The 19,644-nt window shown below is 46.2% G+C and overlaps 1 protein-coding gene across 6 annotated transcripts in view; it reads right to left on the reverse strand.

Annotated features, from left to right (window-relative positions):
- SIL1 (SIL1 nucleotide exchange factor) overlaps positions 1 to 19,644 on the reverse strand; it is a 100,904-nt gene that overhangs the window by 51,356 nt on the left and 29,904 nt on the right. The window lies entirely within an intron of this gene.

Below are 19,644 nucleotides of genomic sequence, written 5' to 3' on the forward strand. Positions count from 1 at the left end.
CAAGAGAAGCCCAAGAAGGACATGAGACTCTCCCCCTCCAGAAACACCTTCCAGCACCACTTCATCCCCTATGGCAGAGGCTTCTGCAAGCAGAAAAAAGGGTGATCCAGCTCGCAGAGGCAGATCCTCTGGTTTCTCCCCAAGTGAGCATCCTCATTTGCCATTGCAAAAATAAAATAAATCTATTAACAGTGTGAAAACAAACCCCAGTTATGAGTCAGTAACCAGCTCTGCAGTTCTCAGAAATCACCTTGGTATCTGAGCAAGAGCCAGATAGCATCTACCTTTCTTTACTCTTTGTTTCTCTCGGCACAAGGGAGTGAGGGGAAAGGGACTTTCTAATACAGGCAACAGAAGAATCCACGAATCAATACGTGAATGTTCCCAGCAAAACAAACTGGCAGTGCTGCAATATTGAAAATAATAAGGCTGCACAAGACTGACAGAGCATCCACAAAAATTATCTGATGGCACTGTACCTACTCCTTTAATAAAATAATGATTAAAAAAACCACAAGGAGACAAATCCCAGGAAACAGCAGAGCTCCCCTGTGCTGTATTGCTGGCACCACTGGCTCCAGGAGCCACCAGTGCCATGGGTGGGTAAATCTGAGAGACTGGGGCATCACGTGCTGGTCATGCATAGGGGGACACAATTGCCCTGGCACTCACCCAGGCTGCTGGCTCCTGCCGTGGGCTCTGCCTGGGGAGAGGACGGGATTTCACGTGAGCATGTGCTCTGGCTGCACGAAGATGCCGTCTGTTTCTCACACTGAGTGCTGGGCTCAGAGGAAAACAGATGAACCAGCCCTAGTCTGATGGGGCTTGGTGCGTGCTCTGACTCTGGACTCTCCAGTTAGTGCCACTGAGCAAGGAAGCAGCAAAGTCTGGCTTCTTTTTTTTCTACAAGGGTGAGTCATACTACTCCTTGGATTGCTTGTTATTTCAAAACAGAACATTTTTACATACAAAAGGAAGGGAAGATGTGTAGAAGACACGGGTCAAGAAGAGATGGATTACTAATGGGAAAAGGAAGCCCAGAGCCTGAATCTCATTTTGCTACTTCCTGCCTCTTTTTCACTCATCTACAGCCTTGTGTATTAGTTTGCTTTCTGGCACTCACCCCTCCTCCCAATTAAGTGCCACCGGAAAAGGTCATTAATATGCTATATATCACCTCTTCCAGATAGCTAGTGGAGAGGTTTAACAGCATCAGACCTAGAAGCTCCCCCCAGAAGCTGCCCCAGCATCCCCCAGCATTTCCCACTGTACCTCACCCACAGCACAGGCAGTGAGACAGCTCAGATACCTGCATCCACATTTCAAGTAGAAAACTCCTACGAAGCTGGATAAAATGCTTTACAAATGCATCTCTTATTTCCATTAGTTCTGTACTTCTGCTACAAAACCACAGCTGCCTGTTAAGTGCAGCACATCCTTGGAGAAGCACCATCCTGGTCACTGCCTGGTGCTCCCTGATTTCTCAGGTCCACACCATCAGTGACAGCAGGGGCTTTAATTACCTACTGTAATTAATTATAGAGAAAACTCTTTTATAATCACTGTATATTTGTCATGTTCATGAAGCGTTCCTTAAGCACGTGCTTGTGGCATCTGTAGGGGACGGGATGCTGGATGAACCCCTTCTGTGACCCACCGTGGCCATTCCCACCATGCCACTTCTCCCAGGGGCTGCCTGCCTTGGGGCTGAAGGCAGCTGTGCTGCCTCTGCCTGCAAATGAAAAGTCCTGGTGGTGTCAGGCTGGTCTTATCACCATTATTTTGTCTTATCATTGCACGTCGACACAGACAAAGATCCTGCTGTGCAGAGGGCAAACAAGGATAAAGAGATGTCCTTCCCTGTCGTGGTTTAACCCCAGTCGGCAACTAAGCACCACACAGCCACTTGCCTACCCTCCCCCTCCCAGTGGGATGGGGGAGAGAATCGGAAGAGCACAAGTAAGAAAATTTGTGGGCTGAGATAAAAACAGTTTAATAATTGAAATAAAATAAAATAATAATAAATTGTAATGAAAAGGAAAACAACAAGAGAGGGGGAGAGAGAGGAACAAAGCCCAGGGAAAAACAAAAAAACAAGTGATGCAACCACTCACCACGCACCAACTGATGCCCAGCCAGTCCCCAAGCAGCGATCGTTGCCCCCCGGCCAACTCCCCCCCACTTTATATACTGGGCATGATGTCATATGGTATGGAATAGCCCTTTGGCCAGTTCGGATCAACTATCCTGGCTGTGTCCCCTCCCAGCTTCTTGTGCACCTGGCAGAGCATGGGAAGCCGAAAAGTCCTTGACTAGTGTAAACATTACTTAGCAACAACTAAAACATCAGTGTGTTATCAACATTATTCTCATACTAAATCCAAAACACAGCACTATACCAGCTACTAGGAAGAAAATTAGCTCTATCCCAGCTGAAACCAGGACATTCACTTCCTGGGATTACGGAGGAAACCATGAGAGAGGAGTTTGGTCCTTACAGCACAAGCAAACAACTCAAACTGCTGTTTTCATCTGCCTCCCAGAGCATGCAGACAAATACTGAGCAGGAAGGGCCTGATCCCCAAGCCACAGATATTTAGCTCTCAGCAGCAATTCGCACCAGTGTCTTCCAGAAATGCCTAAATGTGATGAGTTGTTGAGAGACTGGATGAACAGTTAAAAAAACCTCAATAAAATCAAGGATGTTTCATGTAAGACACTAAGTTGGTTAGCTTATCTGACAAATCTTTTATATAATACTCCAAGCTATACTAATAAATATCCTGCAATTCAACCTGTCAAAATGGTGATGTCTACGACATCTTCTCCAACACGGATTTTGCTCCATGCTGCAGCAGAGCAGGGACATCTGAAATGCTTTCAAGCTCACTGAGGGTCAATCCGTTCCCAGTTCAATGCCCAGCACTGCTGCTGGCAGCAAAGCCACCCCTGGGAAAACACAAAAATCACTCCACTGATACATCACAACATAAAGTGTCACCATCTCTGCTCTTGCCTGGGGTCCTTATATGTCTCAAAGAGGCAGCACTGCTTTCTGCTGGACTTGAATCCTACTCAGGGTGCAGAGAAAGGGCCATTTCCATCCCAGTTTCTCATTTAGCAAGAGAGAAGCTACTTACTGGTGCTTGCTGGGCTACTGTTTTCCCATGGCTAATGCCACAGAGATCACTGTGTGGACTCAGGGTGCTAACAGCTCCACACAGCCAGGATTACAGGCAGATATGCACCCACAGTAAACCTTGGGAGGACTGACTTTCTTGCATCCTATGATTTTTAATGCCAACCGCTTGCTTGCTGCGGTAACAACCACGTCTTTAAAACACCATTCATCAGGCCTACAGCTCAAACATTTGTCTGAAAAGGGTTTTAGAGCCACTCTTTTGTCCTAGCGCTGAGAGATCTTCTCTGTAATTTGTTTCCCTCGTCAGATATAATGAAAACGTTTTTAAAATGATGCCAGAATCAAATCCCTCCTTCTGCAATTCGATCTGCAGCTAGAGGAGAACAAAGCGTTGCAAGAAAGCGGCTTTCCAGTAAGTAATACTTGGTTAGACATGCGAAAGCATCAGTTAAATTTGGACACTCAGTTGGACAACCACTTACGACTGCCAATTTAAACGGATCCAGTGCTCTCCCACAGCACTGGTATTTATGTTCTCTCAACTCATCAGCAAGCGCCGGGGGCCATGAGCCCAGTTATTCAAACTGGCGGCACCCCGTGAGCACAGGGCTCCGGTTCCTAACGCCTCTTGCCAAATCCACCCGCTGTCTGTGCTTGGCTTTGCCTCCAGCTCCAGCAGCGGGAGAGCGGAAGGGGAGGGAGATGCAGGCGAACCCAGCAGTGACAGGCAACAGACCCTGGTTGACACTGTCAGAGCAGGTCCGTTTAACACACACCTACCATTGCTGGCAGCCAAAAAGATTATTCTGCATGTAGCCCAGCCTCGTGCAAGGGCACGCACAGAGCCGAGCTAGCCTAAAAACCCATCAAACCTCAACCTCTCGTGGCAAGATAACCACCGAGGATGACAGAGCCGGCTGTCACACACAGGGCAGATCACATACTTCCTGCAAGGTGTCTGCCGCTTTCCGGGATGCTCTGAGATAGTAACCAATGGAAGCGAAGGCGGATGCTAGCTAGGTACCTGGGAAGGAAGACTCTTAGGGAAGGAGCAACGGGAAGGCTCGGGAGAGGACATATGGTGCCTCTCTGACAGGAGTTGCTGCTGTAGCGTCTGTTGATATATCTTCTGCTGCTGCCAATATAGAAAAGCTTCATATGGCAAAGAGCTCCTTGCGACAAGTGCTTCCGCCCTTCCACCTCCCTCTCTGCAAAGGCTTCTCTCTCACTTGCACTGCAACAGCAGAAAATACACTGGGGAAAAAAAATAATAGCAGGGAAGGAGGAGGAAGGGTTGCCCTTTTGTAAAATTGGCAAAAACATATGTTTTCACTTTGTAAGCATACCCTTATCTCCAGTTTCAAGCCAGTCATTCCTTATGCATTACCACACACCCTTGCTTACAGCATGATGCATGCGCTTAGTGATTCAATACAAAGCACTTAACTTATTTTCTCTTTTGACATTGGGCTCAATTCTGTGAACTGTAGCAGTTTAGAGAGTTTAATCCCACAAAGGTCTGGGCCGCAGAAGAAAAGTGGAGATCAAAGGTGTCCAGCCACACTCTGATTATTTCAGCTATCAAACAGCATGCTGGGCTGCACGGAGACTGCAGTGACCTTTGTCTCACCATGCCGCCAAGTCAACATCCAAGAGAAACATTATTTACAAAAGCCAGTTTTAATCCCCCTCTAGCTCACTAAGTTATTTATCCCCAAGCCTAAACTACTTCATAATGTCACTGCAACCTGTTAAATAACTGTCATCCCAGAGGTGTACTTGTTATACTAGAAAGCCCATCTGGGATGCTGAAGGCTTATCTATGTTCAGAGAAGATCAATGCAGAATGTAGGCAGAAGGGCAAGGGGGAGGACCAGAAGAATGGAAAGCCTGCCAAAATAAGATGAGAATTATATTTATTCTGCCAAATTTTAGGCATCTAGTACCTTTTTGAGCCAGGCAGCATTGGCTTCTTTGCTATGACAGAGATTAGCACCTCCAGAACATCATCAACCACAGCTGTCTTCCACATCTGTCACCCTCAGAGAACCTCTCTTCCTCTCTCTAGTGACTGTCAAGATGGCCACCACGGATGAATGTAAGGGCAGAGAAAACCAACCACAAAGAAACCAGCAACACAGAGGCATGGAAAGGACACAACTGCTCTCTAGGGAGGGATAATCCATCAGGACCAACATCAGGGTGAGAACCAGGAGGTCTAAGCTGGCCACAGTTAATCTGCAGTTGGTAACAAGGAGCTGAAGCCTAAGATTGTGCTAAAGAAGGAAAAAGGGGCAAAAAAAAGAAACTATTTTCAAGGGAAGGCTGGGAAGCTTGAGAAGAGGTCTCCATGACCAGGTCTCAGCGATCTCTGTTCCTGTCCTCAGCTTCTGTGTTTATAACTCAATCAAGGCTGAAACTGAAAAGACAGACACGTTCAACAGAGGAAAACCAAACTCCCTTCTCCAGCTATCACCGGGAGCATTTCAGGACAAACTGTACTGCTGGCAAGGCGTGCAGCTTATTGACTCGGATTGCATCTCCACTCGATGCATGTCAGCTGGCTCATTGCATGCTTTCACACCAGCAGTTGCAGTAACATCCCGGCACCAACATCTCCCCGAGCCTAAAGCACCCCCCAGAGCCAAGAGAGCCCAGGCCCGCAGACAGTTGGACAACGTTTCCCCAGGCCTAGAGCATCCCCCAGAGCCAAGAGAGCCCAGGTCTGCAGACGGTTACAAAACATTTCCCCGATTCAACGCTGAAAGGTGCCTGATCCAAACCGCCTGGCTGCGAGACTAGCAGAACATATTAGATAAACTCATCTGCCAGCTACACTGCCAAGCTATAGTGAGAATGAATTTGAATAGTAAAGGTGGAATAAGAAGATGCCTCGGAGAGAATGTTGGTACAATAGTGCTTTCCTAAGCTTCAATTTAAAGCTTCGTTTCTATAGCTAATGCAGTCGTAGGGAACATTAACCTAATTTTTGTCAAGAGAACTTGTCAACACTGCAGTATTTAAGATAGACGCTAAGGACTTGTTTTATATTGCAGATAGATCACTAAGAAAGAAAGTAGTTGTGCCACACTTGGTTCACAGGAAAATAAATTGACATTCTCCCTGGGCCTAATCAGGGGATGCTGTTTTATAATACCGCGCGTGCAAGCAGCCTCACATTTTATCAGTGTGCAGACTGCAGCTGAGATTGGATCCAAATTCACCACGGGGTTAGATAAAGGAACCCACAGGGAGGTGCTTTAGATGGGCCATCACTAGAGACGGGCACCCAGGGACACAGAACCTGTCATTTCCCTTCCACAGATATTCAGTAAAACATTTGGTCCAACTCCTGAAGGGTTCAGTCCTACTGACAGTGTTCACCAGTTGAGCCACCACCAGTGGACTATGATTTCAGGGCTAAGGGGAGAAAACTGGTGGTAGTAGAAGAGAATTGGCTTTGCCTCCTCAGGGGTTCAAGTAGGAGGTCAAAATCGAACTTGCCTAGCCTGATTTTGAGAGATGCTCCATGGGCAAGTCAGCAGAAAGCAAAGAAAAGAGATGCTGTACCCTGCATCTTTAGAAAAAACAATGTTTGCATGATCCTGCTCCCACCATACCCTGCTTTAAAGAATTAAAACATTCCCGGGAGCCCGGATGCGTTAATGCTGGCACGGCTTCATGCTTCCCACGTGCCAGCCTCAGAGCTGCGTTTGCAGTGGGTCCAGGAGAACAATGCTGGTTCCATGGCATAAAGGCGAGTCCGAGACTTGCAGCTTGTTCAGTGCAAAGTTGAAAATGCCCTTTTATTTGCAGTCATCACTTGGAAGTAACAGCAGAATAACCTTGGCTTTGGAACAGAAATCAGCTTGTGGAGGAAGCCTGTGGGAGCATGACCCCTGGGCTGCAACTCACAGGCAGGAGGGGTGGCTCTGCTCTGCTATGGATTCTGCACTCACAGAAGAACTAAATCATTACAACAGCCAGAAATGTCCCTCGGGAAGGAAATCCTCTCAAAGATAAATCAATAACTCAGTGTAATTTTAGCATGCAGCCAGGAGAATTTACATTGCCAGGAAGGCTGAGAGCTCTGCCATGGAGACAGAGCCACAGCATCACCAAACAGCCCTACAGCAGTCCCCCGCACAGGAGCTCAGGCTCCGGGTATTTACTGCAAAGCCAGGAGCCTAGGCTCTGCCATGCCAGGACCTCTACAGAACCAAAACGAAACAGCAGCAGCAGGGATGTGGTATGGCAAGACTCCCTTGTGACAAACCTACCTTTCCCCAGTTGTGTCCTAGCTGCCTTCCTCCGCACCAGCGTGGCTGCTCTCTGCAATCGTGGCAGCGCTGGCAAATGCTCCCGGATCTTACAGGGTAAGAGGCGTGCAAATACAAAGCACGAGTTAAAACAGGCACGGGAGTCCAGGGGGAGTGCTACAGCCACAGCCTTCCCCCCTGGCCAGGGTTACAGGGGTTCCCGCCAGCCAAACCACCCACAAAATATGGCAAGACAGTGAAACACTGCAGCACATGCTGTGATTAACGAGACTGCAATTTACATAATTAGATTAATGCAAAGTACACTTGGACCAATAAGTTCAAGGAAACTAATGACTCTTTATAGCACAGTTCAACACTGAGCAGTAACTCTAGCAAAAAGAAAAAATAAAATAAAAAGGGACCCTAATTATTCAGTAGTTCCTCTCCTCCCAGATTCTCAGGGTCAGCTTGGAGGAGAAGGTGGCCTGAATTATATTTTCATTTCCAGAACATCAACAGAATTGCTAACTAAGTTTCAGCAGCAAGGTCAAAGCCTGCTCATAGTTATATATGCCATCCCCCTCCAAACTCCCGGCTCCAGCAAACAGCAGCACTGCTGGACCCAGGAAGATCTCAGCCTGTCCGTGTCTGCTACGAGCATGTTTAAAATACTCGTACTCTGTGCTGCTCCTCCAGAGACATGGTACCAGTGTCTCTGCCATCTTTTTGCTCTGGTCCCCAGCATGGATAGATAAACTATGGTAACTAATTCCTTAGAAGCTAAAACTGGCCTCCATGAAGTGCAGCATGTTTTACATGTCTAGGAGTTGAATGTTACTGAAGATAAGCCTGACAAGCAAACACCCCAATCCAGCTGGCAGCAATTTACTGTATATCCACCTACATACTGCATATTCTTGCAGCCAAAGCACCCGGCAGACATAGCCTGTGCTGCCAATGCACAGAGGGCTTGGAAGCAGCCTGCCCACAGGAAGGTCAAACAACAAACACGTCCATACCTGCCCGGAGAGCCCTGGAGCGGGACTTCTCACCACTTTGCTTCACAAGAGCTTGAGGCATGTGCAAACCCCCTCTACACAGAAAACTTCTGATGCTGCTCTTTCTCCTTCGTGCTTTTAGGACTTGCCATGTGCACACACATACAGTCCTCTGTCCTCTTCAGCACGCGCTCTTCCCATGCTGCAGCCCACCTGGAGTAATAGATGAATTTTGGAGTGCCTGTGCTGGCCACAGCCGTGTCACTCCTCACACCCTCCTTCGGTCCCACCAGGCTCTCAAGCAGATGTGCCCATGCTCCATGAACACTTACATGCTCCAAGTGCCTATATCTGCAAATCCAACTCTACAGCAGCTACAGATGTGTCCTGTGCTTCCATATTATTTCATTGAGACTTGGACTTTGCACCTCTGAAATGCCAAGATCTGTTAGCAGAGCTGATTCAAGGGGCAATGTCAGAGCTCATGCCGGCACTGATCCAAAGAGCTGAAGATGCATTATGACCACCCCAAACAAAACCAGGACAACCTGTTAAGCTCCTACGATGCAGAACACGAAGGTGCCCAAGAAGCCAGGGCAGAACAATTCTACGAAGACTACACAAAAGATGAGACCTGACAAGCGTACCTCCACGTCCGATAAAAAAACAAAATCAAAACCACAGTTAAATGAATGGTCACAAGTTCAGTGTCTCAAGATTGCACTCATGGGCTACAAGCCAGCAAAGCTCTCCTGGTAGCTTCCAGGCTCAGCAGCAGCATCCTGCAAGAGGGAACACGCAAAAAGCCAACTCAGTGATGATCGGGAAGACACATATAAAGTAATCTGTCACGTGGCAATCTGTGGGCACCCAAATGTCCTGCAACACAATTAGAAATCAATAGCAAGATGCCGAAACCCTCAACCACACAGTAAAATATAAAGAACACTTGTAATATTGATTTTAAAAGTGCCTCAGAGAAGACAGTTGCGAAGAAGCCTGAGAAAGCAAAGCAAAATGCCAGAATTGAAGCCTTTTTCTCCTCAAAAAGACATTAATAATGGATTTTCAATGCAAGAAGAAAAACTGAAACCCACACCAGATTTTCCTGGTAATAACAGCTTTCTGCAAAGCCCAACTATTAATGTAACAGGGACGTCCATCAATCAAGCATGCAGAAAGTACTTCAAGAGCTAAAAAAGGAGCAAGCAAACATCTGCTTTTGGCAACTTAAATTTTGCCCTTAAGCGCAAGGAACATAATAAATTATCGGAAGGTTGGACTTGAACTCATTGTCTTTCACCCTGGAGAGCTAAATGCTGAGGATGGGGGTAAAGGTATACAAACGTGCCACTGCTGTGATTTGTGCCTGACAGAAAATTGGAGCAACAGGCACAATTTCATTTGTAGACTGAGGAACTCTTGAAAAACGCCAGTGCCATTCTCAGCACCAACAAGGCAGTGAGCTCCCAACAGCGAATGAGTGGCAACACCTGCAGAGAAGTGACAGTGAATATTCTTTGAGCCCATGGCTTTAGCGACAACCCTTTTGTCATTAAGGAAGGTCTTGTGAACCCTTCTCCACCTTCAGGCTCCCTCAGCCTGTCCAAGACTGTCCACAGACTGGAACAGTACCAGGGTGGGATGACAAGACATGCAAACTTGCTCCAAGATGACAGTCACATCCCTCCTCACTATGGCTCTTCTCTTTCCGTTGCCGCACGCTGCCTGCAGGAGGCTGTGGTAATTAAGGCAGGTCATCGGTGCCTGCATTTCCCAGTGCTCTGATCAAGCAACGCTTCACATTTAGGGTCCATCCACCCAGATGAGCACTGACTGTGGTGTTAGCAGCAAACCTGAGAAAAGCTGGATTTACACCAAAAAACCCAGCTGCCAAAGAAAGTAATTAGGGTGCCCCTATACCTCCAATATTTCCTCTTTTTTAAAAACACAGTAGGTCAAAACGAGTGCTGGAGATAATGAACAGAATTTACTGATTCAGCCAGAAGAAGCTGCAGGCATCACTGCAACTAAGTCTTAATAAATTCTGAAGAGTGACGCTATAAAATGACATTATGGAAGTCTATATTTATTGTCTCCCCATGGTTTCTGTATCCAAGGTGCCACAGTACACTTAATAACAGTTTTTCTCCCCAGCTGCCAGTGTTGCAAATCCTGCCTGACACCTGACAAGCTAACAGTTGGGGTTAACGCCCCCCCCCAAATACACACTTCTCCACCCAATATGTGTGGTGTGAACAGGGATAAATTATTAAACCAGTACTACCCAGGCAATGCACAGGACAGTACAGACTGTGTCCTTGCCTCTCAGGTGTGTGGCTCCACAGGGCTCACTGAGATGCAGCTGGAGGGTATTTTTGTCCCTCTCAATCAATGGAAGTGATGCAGACAAGGAGCAGCTGTTATAGGAAGGTACCTTCACACACAGCCTTGTTTCAGAACAGAAGCACGCCGAGAACGGCCCAGCACCACCACCACGCAGTCCCCGGGAGCGCTGCCGGGCTGCACCACAGCCTGCACCAGCAGAGCAGCCTCGCCAGCAAGCTCCTGCCCCATGTCGCAGCAAGTTCTGTGTGAGGCATCACAAGGTCCTCATGGAAAACCATGGAGAACCAGAGGTCCTCTGGTTCCTCATGCCAGAACTGCAGGAAGTCTCCCCTTCCAGGGTTCCCAGCTCAGCTACCACTGTGAAGTACACTTCAGTGACCCCATATCTGGCTTTTAGACCGTGGATACAATCTTTCTCGAGTGTGGTCTTCATCGAGTGTCTTGTTTTACTGTTTGTGTAGTATTCCTAAGTCTGCAAGAAAATCACCTTTGCACTCAGGCTGTACCTGGGCAGTGCCTTGGGTTGTGGATAGATACTTGACAAGTATAAAGATGCTATCGTCCCACCCTGTCTGTATATTCTGCACTGCAGAGGATACAAAGGAAATCACATGAATCACCTCCAGTCCACTTCAGATAAAAGAAAAAAAAACAAAACAAAACAAACCACACTAACAAAACCCCCCACACAAATCAGTTTATCAAGCATAGCAGTGAGCAAACAGTAAAAATAGCCAGTGTAGGTGGTCTGACCTAACCTGAGGATCTTTGTTGGAGTGGATGAAGGAGAGCATATACATTTCCTCCTCATAAAGCGGTTGCATTAACACTTCTGACCGACACAGCTTGATTTGGAAGAGCCTTGGCTCTTTCTCCTCTCCTGCTTGCCAGCAAGACTGGGCTTTCCCCGCAGGTGGCAGGATGAGGTACAAGCTCTCCTCTGTTGGCAGCCTCATTCTGCTCCTCCTTCAGGAATGTCCTTTCCACTTCAGGACGTAATCCACCCAAATGTTTGGAAAGCACCTGATGAGATCAAAGTGGGTGGAAAGATGATAAAACAGGGCTCAAGTGAAAAGCCTCTTGGCTTATCCTCCAGCAAAGGCTCTGGTCCCACGAGGTGCCTTCAGTCCAGCTCCTGGCTCCAGCCTTCCTGGACCAACATCTCCCCAGTAGCTGGTCTCAGTAATCACTTTCTGCTGCCTCTCTTCAGAGAAGTCTCCAGCAACTCTTCCCATGTTTGTTCCATTCAGGTTTCAGCTGATGTTAGCAAGGGGAAACAGTCAGCATCACTATCAGGATTTGGAGCTCTCTGTGGAGGCCATCATGAGATCTTCTGTCTTAACAAAGGTACTGCCATACAAAGTCACAGATTGGTCGAGGCTGAAAGGCACTTCTGGAGATCGTCCCGTCCAACCCCTGCTCAAGCAGGGTCACCTCAAGCAGGTTGCCCAGGACCGTGTCCAGTTAGGTTTTGTACGTCTCCTAGGATGGAGACTCCACAACCTCTCTGGTGGAGTTGACCTGCTCCAGTATTCAATTGCCCTACAGTAACACAGATTTGTCTATGTTTAAACAGAATTTCTTCTAGTTCAGTTTTTGCTGTTGAAGTCCCTCTGAAGGGCAGCATACCCATCGGGTGCAGCAAGCACTCCTCCCAGCTTTGTATCATATAGTCTGTAAATACCTTCACAATACCTGTAAAAGCCTTCACAATTTGCCACCTCATTACAGCTCTAGCTAATTGAGATACAGGGAGGTCTAATCATTTTTGCATATTATCGGCTGCAGAACAGTGAGATAACTGTAATTAGTAGCAACCTGGTTAGCAAGTTAAATGATAGTATAATTAATGAAGAACAGGTTGGCTTTGTTTCAAATAAGAAAAGCAGCAAGTTATATCAAAACGTAAATGCATCTTAAAATACAGTCTTGGTGATAACTTAAAGGTGCTTTTAGAAATACCACCAGACAGAAATGGAAAGGTTTCTCTTGGGCTGAATGACAAATCCTAAAAATAAAACCTGGTCTGGGGTTAAAATGTAAATTGTTGATTAGATCTATTTATTCACACCCTGCAGTGATGGGAGAGACATGCAGCTTAATGTTTCTCCTTTTACTTTGCAGGATCATAGGCACATTCCTGCTATTGCCATTGCCGCTTGCAAGGTCTTTGCAACCCTGGTTGATCTCCAGCAGAAGAATAGAAGAAATACCAGGTGACAGATTGCATACATTAATTCAGTATTCAGATAACATCCTATTGAAGTGAATGACCCAAGCAAAACTTCCTGCAGTCTTAAGGAGCAGGCAGAAAATCAGGAGAGAGGTAAAAGAATCGCTGGACTGAAGAAAGATCTTTTGAATCAGAAATGTTATCCTTAATTAGAATTTCCAAACACCACCACGCTTAATCCTTCCAAAATGTAAACACATAATAAAAAATTAAACTTGAATATAGTGTTGTAAGAGTTCTTGCAATAAATGGAAATTAGTTCTACAAAACACCAAGACAGACCCAAAGAGATTACATTTCTTTCCCAAGCTTATGCTGGTAAAGGAGAGCTGGAAAAACAGAGCTATATTTATTTTTTAACTCAGAAGCTTCCCTGAGATGCTAAAGGAAGCTGTTTCAGTAAAGTGGAGACATTTGTTTCAGTGTGCGTTCAAGTAAGAACAAATGCAAAACAAGCTTCTAGACCTCAAGAAACATCAAATAGCTTTCTTAATTTACATCCCAAATTCATTGCAGATTCTAAAATGAATGGAGGGCAAAGATCAGAGAAAATGTCTCACTAAATCAGGACAGCATGATGGATATTCAGAGTTTTCCTCAGAAGAGCAAGGTGCTTTTAAGCCAGAATGGAGGAGGCAGAGCATACCTCTGAAAAGGGTTTGTGGAAAAAGAGGATCTGTTGCTAGTGTGACTTATAAAGAAATATGTGGAAAAATAAAAAAAAAAAAATTAAAATAGCTGCAGCCACATCTGAGTAAGAGTGCTAATTTGCCAGCGTGAACTGTGAAGGACCAGGATGAAATATTCCTTGCAGGAACCATTTGACTGTGTGTTGACTGCCTGAAAAAAAATCTGACTTTGTGCTCACCCACCTAAAATAATTTCTGTAGAAATTTTAGTAAGTGGGGTCTTACCGCACATGCAGACTGTGGGGGAGACTGCAGGAAGGAATGGCCAGAGCAAGACAGTGGGAAAAATATTTTCTTCCTAATCATGAAAAAGATAATGTTGTGAAACTGTGTTTTAGTGATGTACATGGATCTAGACTGAACGCCAAAGAAAAGGAGGGTATAGCTCCCAGAGCCAGGTGTTTTTATAACAACTGTCAAACACACACCAGGGACCACAAGCTGCTGGAGCATATGGCCACATATGTGTCCTGGGAAAAGGGTTCAGAAATGGTCATTCTGGCCACAGGGTGTACGGTACTATAGGTCTGCGTGGGCTAAACAGCACTTCTGCTCCGAGAAACCTTCAATGAAGGCCGGCAGCCTGGATGCGGAGCTAGTGATACTAAAGGGACAGATGTGGAAGGAATTGAAAAGACGGTGCATGCCTTCGGGGACAAGGCAGACCACCTGCCTCCATCACAGCCAACCTCAGCCAGCAAATGAGATAAAATACAGGAGAGTGGTCTGAAAACACAATGTCTGCATTATATCAATAGGTCAGAGATTAATTTATGAAATTACACAATAAAATTACAAATGTAGAAAACAAATCAACTCTGCAGGAAGGCCTGATCTCTAGAGCTAACTGCCAACCTCTCCAAGAGTGCGTGGTCAAACACGTCCCGCAGTCCCACGAGCTGCGCTGCTCTGCTGTCATGCCACAGCCTGGGAGAATAACTCCCAAACCAGGAAAATAATTGCTCTGGGAGCCTTCTGTCACCAAAGGAGAGAGGAGGACTGTTTCAGAAGGTGATCAGGAGGCACTGAGCTCTACTAGCACAAGAGGTTTCCCTCGCAGCTCAGAGCTTATGGTGTGCAGCAGCAGCCTCTCAACCAAATGGCTGCAGCGGGCACTCTAGATGATTTGTCTGATCCCCAGCATCCATGATGGTGCTTTGGAGGGAATTCAATGCTTTCATGGCTGTGAAGCAACCTCCACGGTTTCATGGGGATGGTGGTCTGACCCACGGCTAAGCAAGCACGCGTTGCAATACTTGGAAGGCTTGTCTCACAAAACAACATCATGCATTTGAAGTGTAAGGGAGTTGCTCTGATTATATTCGGTCAAACCTTCAGAACCGTTTAAGTGACTCTGGAGCTCAAGTCACACTTTTTAAAAAACACTTTCCTGTAACACCTGATAAAAATGTTGGAGCCAAGGTCCTGGTCTGGCTTGCTTGCTCTGGAAGGAAGAGGGAAGATACTCAGACTGCAAATTCAAGATAACCAAGACTGTATGCACTCCCAAAATGTTTTCCAGGAGGGAAAACATTTTTCTTCCAAAGCACTGTTACAAGCTTGAAATAAATGCACAGACGGTTAGATAAAGGCAGAGATAAAAATAGGCCCATTATTAAATACCTCTTCTTTAATGAGGTCCATCCTTCTAAACAGTCACATAAAGGTTATTAATGTTATTACAGAAAATATAGCATGCTTGCACATAAAACCATAGCAAGATATTCCTCATCACCTAGAACAACATTTAAGCATCTCTTAGCAGCTCACATGCTCACAGCATCCGTGGTTTGACAGAAAGAAGATAAAAGAGAGGAATGAGAGATCTCCTCTCTGGGAAACAGTCTCTCTTCTTTCAAAGCACTTTTTCCCCTCCAAACAATGTAAATTTAACCACGTGAATGATTCCCACTGCTTATGTCTACTGTTATACAGCTGATATACTTAATCTCTTTGCTAATGCTACACTTACACTATAACACCACCAGTCAGAGCATCATTAAAGCTAAGTTCGAAAATATTTTGAAAAATGCAGCCTAATTTCCTCCTGTTGCACAAAAAAAGCCGCCTGACTCTCAAACACCTCCATCACTTGGTTTTATGACCATTTTATAACTAACCTGTAAAACACTGTGGAGTCATACGCACAACTAGCAGGAGTCATGGATTGTCTCAGGTGAAAATACATCATTACATCCTTGTTTCGGTTATGCCCAACATCCAAGCCCATGGCTATGTGTTAGAGAAGCTGCAAACTTTTATCTCAGCTGCTCAGAAGTGCAAATAGTTTTTGGCGGTACATGCATCGCTACAGAAGACTTTATATAACCAGCTTGTTTAATGGAACCAGTAACAACACAGCCAGTAAGGGACAGCATTTATCCTGATTCACCGAAAGCTCATCTCGGTCCCCCTCTGCTCCTAAACCTGAACAATCCAAATAGTAAATTTAGAGGTTTTTCTCACCAACACTGCTGCTGCCAGGATACCAGGATGCCGGGGGGGTGGGGGTGGGGGGTGGAAATTGGATCCCAGTTCACTTCACAAATACTAAACCTGACACCCTCATGGACATGCTGGGAAAACAACAGCTGCAAAACTTCCCAGGTCATGGAGAAGCAGATAGAAAACACAGGGAAACAACCCTGCGGGCCAGACCAGTACCCGGCCACGCTGAACGTGCTGCTCCACTGAGCAACACCTTCCCACCCATTCCACCGCTCCGAGCGGTGCTGCACTGGGGCTGGGCACAGCACCAACCTCTGCAATTATGCTTAATTAAAACCTACAAGTTAAGTGTACTGACACACAGCAGTCCATTTCTGCCCAGTTCCCAGGAATGATTTAGTACAAGGAGCTATGCAGTTCTGAGGTCCCACATTATTAAAATTTAAATATATCTATACTGCATTTACAGCATGCTACAAAATATATAATCAAAACTGCGTTACTACACTTTGCAAATTACAGAAGCAGAGTGCTTTTTATAATGTGGGAGGGTTTGGGGAGGGGGGGGGGTGTTTTGTTTTTTTTTTAACATGCACATTCAGCTACTGGCCTATAAAGTTCTGTAATTTGCTACAATTTCCCATTTCTTAGTGTGAATGACAAAGGTTCTGTAGTTCTGTCCTCTCCTGGAAAAGGTCAGCTTTGTGCCCAAGGACCCAGCCCAGTAACATTCATGGTTGTTTCACAAATGTTTCAACTATACGGGTCCAAAGCCACCTACACCAGCATCTCATCAGGATGCTGGCAGCAGCTCACAGTGCAGGGGACAGCCAGCCCATACCTGCCTTGCAGCCAGGAAGCCATCCGGCTCAGCGTGCAGCACTGCGTTGCCCTTGTCTGCACATTGAAGAGACAACTTGACAAGGACCAGGTGTACATCCCTGGTGGGCACCCTGTGACTTCCCACCTCAGGGAACCTGCCAGTAAAGAAAATCCAAGCAGATAACACAGAACGAGGCTGGAGACAGGTAACAGCACTGCCCTCATCTGCACAGCTGAGCTGGAAAGACGCTCGTACAGACAGTATCTCCATGCCCAAAAGCTGGCATCCTTCAAACACTCCCTACTCAAATAGAGGCTTGAGATATCTCCTGTCTGCACATTCTCCGAGTGTCTCTCGAGCAGTCCCAATCCTGCCTCTTACCAACAACAAGCAGGGAAACACTGTTATCCCTCTTAGATGCATCAGGAGTAAGACATGGAGAATTTGCTTTGTTTTACATGTCTGCCCTCCAGTGCCCCACACCAGAGCCAGAAGCAGAACATGAAGCTTCAGCTCTGGCACTTCTGCCAGAGAAGACTTTCAGTGTAAGGAGTAATTAAGCCCAAGCCAGTGTTAGGGAGACCATGCATCCTGTGATGTGAAGGTGAGAAGTCAAGGAAAGCCCACAAGGATGGGGAAGCCGAGAGAGGAGAGCATGAAGGCATGTGGCAATAAAAAGGAGGACAGGCATGAGATACATTTAAGATATCAAAAGCCTCGTATGCGAGAGGTCAGATGGAAAACAAGCAGAGGGAGTGCTACCAGTGACCATAGCTCTACCTCCAAGCACCGCACGTTCGCAGTTGCTCTCGAGACTGCCTGGGCTTTCCTACCTGCTGTAATCACCCTGCAGCTATCCCTGTTGCTGGCCAGAGAAGATTATAATGACTCCACGTTTGAGATTTTTCCCCTCTGCACATCGGTAACAAGTTATTTTAAAAACAAAACAAAAACAACTTGAAAAGAAGCATTTCATCTGGTATAAATGAGGTTTTTAAAATCCCATTTGCCTTCCCTCTTCATGCAAATCTGTGCTGATCTGATGAGGCTCCTATTTCCTGGATTACACATGTCAAGCTTTGCAAAAATGAGCATACCCTGGTGGTTTAATGCCATATTTCACAGCCCTCTCTTGCCCGTGCTGACATAAATATTTCAGAGACCTGCACACAACTGTTTGACTTAGGTCTAGGTCACTGAGAAGCCAATGGTTTGGACAGATTCATTAATTCAGCAAAGCAATTAGCAGGAGTCAGCACAGCTCAGGACATCCCGGTGAAAGGCAGGAGCAAGATATCCACCGACGAGGTGTAAGGAAATCCTCGCCAGCCACCACATCACCCATACAGGCTGTGGGACAGGCCTTGGCTCAGACTCCTGAGCCAAAAGGATCCCTTCCTGCCATTGCCTTTCTCCCCAGCTTTAAAAACCTCTTCTTGGCTTAGAACAGTACTGGTTCATTCAGACGCTGAAACCTCTTGAAAGACAAAGACTGGCAATGAAACTAGACAAAGTTATGTCCCATCCCAAGTCCTGCTCTTTCTAGCAAAACCACGGAAAGTCCATCAAAGCAGTTTCTGAAATTACCTCCCCAATGTGAATGCTTTCTTTGAGAACTGTGTTTCCATACACGTAAAACAGAGAAAGCAGCCCGAGGACCCTTGGAAGCTGCAGCAATGGATATTTAAATGCTAAGCAATGTATCATCAGCTCCCCGCTGAACATAAGATGGTTTCATCTTTGCAGAAGCAGCAACAACAGCATGCTCACATCAACTTCGCTCTGGCAGTTTGATCAACAGCGGCAGTCATGGCTTCTTATTTTTTAACTGCAATATAATTAGGCACTTAGGAAAATGACTCTGAACAGTACAAATGCTATAGAGTAACTGCAGGTATCAGCACAGCACTCTGCAAGACACAAGTTTAACCACAGCTAAAGGTACAGGCCGGCCGAGCTCCTGTAACACATGCTCTGCCTGGCTAGATACTGAGACATGCTATCCAAACCTGAGAAAGATGCAATGCTGCAACATTTCAACTGCCAATGCAAGATTTTGCTCCGTTTCTCCGGTCTGCAGGGAGCTGCTCTGAACCAAAGGAAGCCTTTCTGTGCTCCACTGTTGGCTCCTCTCAAATGGAAAGCATGCAGAGAACACTGTAAATATTTTAATATTTCAGGCAGATGAGGGTCTCGCTTGGTCCATCCGTATTTGGAAACTGGACACATTAATTCCCAACTTCAAACTGCCAGCTGAGAAACCAGCCAGCAAGTTTCTGCTGCATCAGGGAGCAGGAAAGTGCTGCTGCCATGGAGGTGGACAGAGCCCATCTGCAGAGGCACTGCACAGCCCAGGCTACCTGCAGCACTGGTCGCTGCCGAGGAGATGATTAAACCCCCTTCTTCTTTCCCAGTGGAACCCTTGCCTCTTATGTCCTTTTTCTTAATCTTCACAGCAATGTCTTCTCAGAGGAGCCACTTCTGACCCTAATGTTGAGTGGAAAATCTGCTGGTCAGTGATGTGGTAAAATGGTCAGAGCAATCCGACTTTCAATCATCACCAGGAATGCTAAAGGGAACAGAGGGAAACAAGGTGCCCAAATAACAAAAGGAGGTAATTCCTGGGAAATGAAGCATTCATGTGCTCTAGAATGTTGCATGGCAGATTTGAAAGTCACTTACAGATGTGGAAGAAATGCT

Source organism: Ciconia boyciana, chromosome 9 (genome assembly GCF_034638445.1).
Source record: "Ciconia boyciana chromosome 9, ASM3463844v1, whole genome shotgun sequence".
Taxonomy (NCBI): domain Eukaryota; kingdom Metazoa; phylum Chordata; class Aves; order Ciconiiformes; family Ciconiidae; genus Ciconia; species Ciconia boyciana.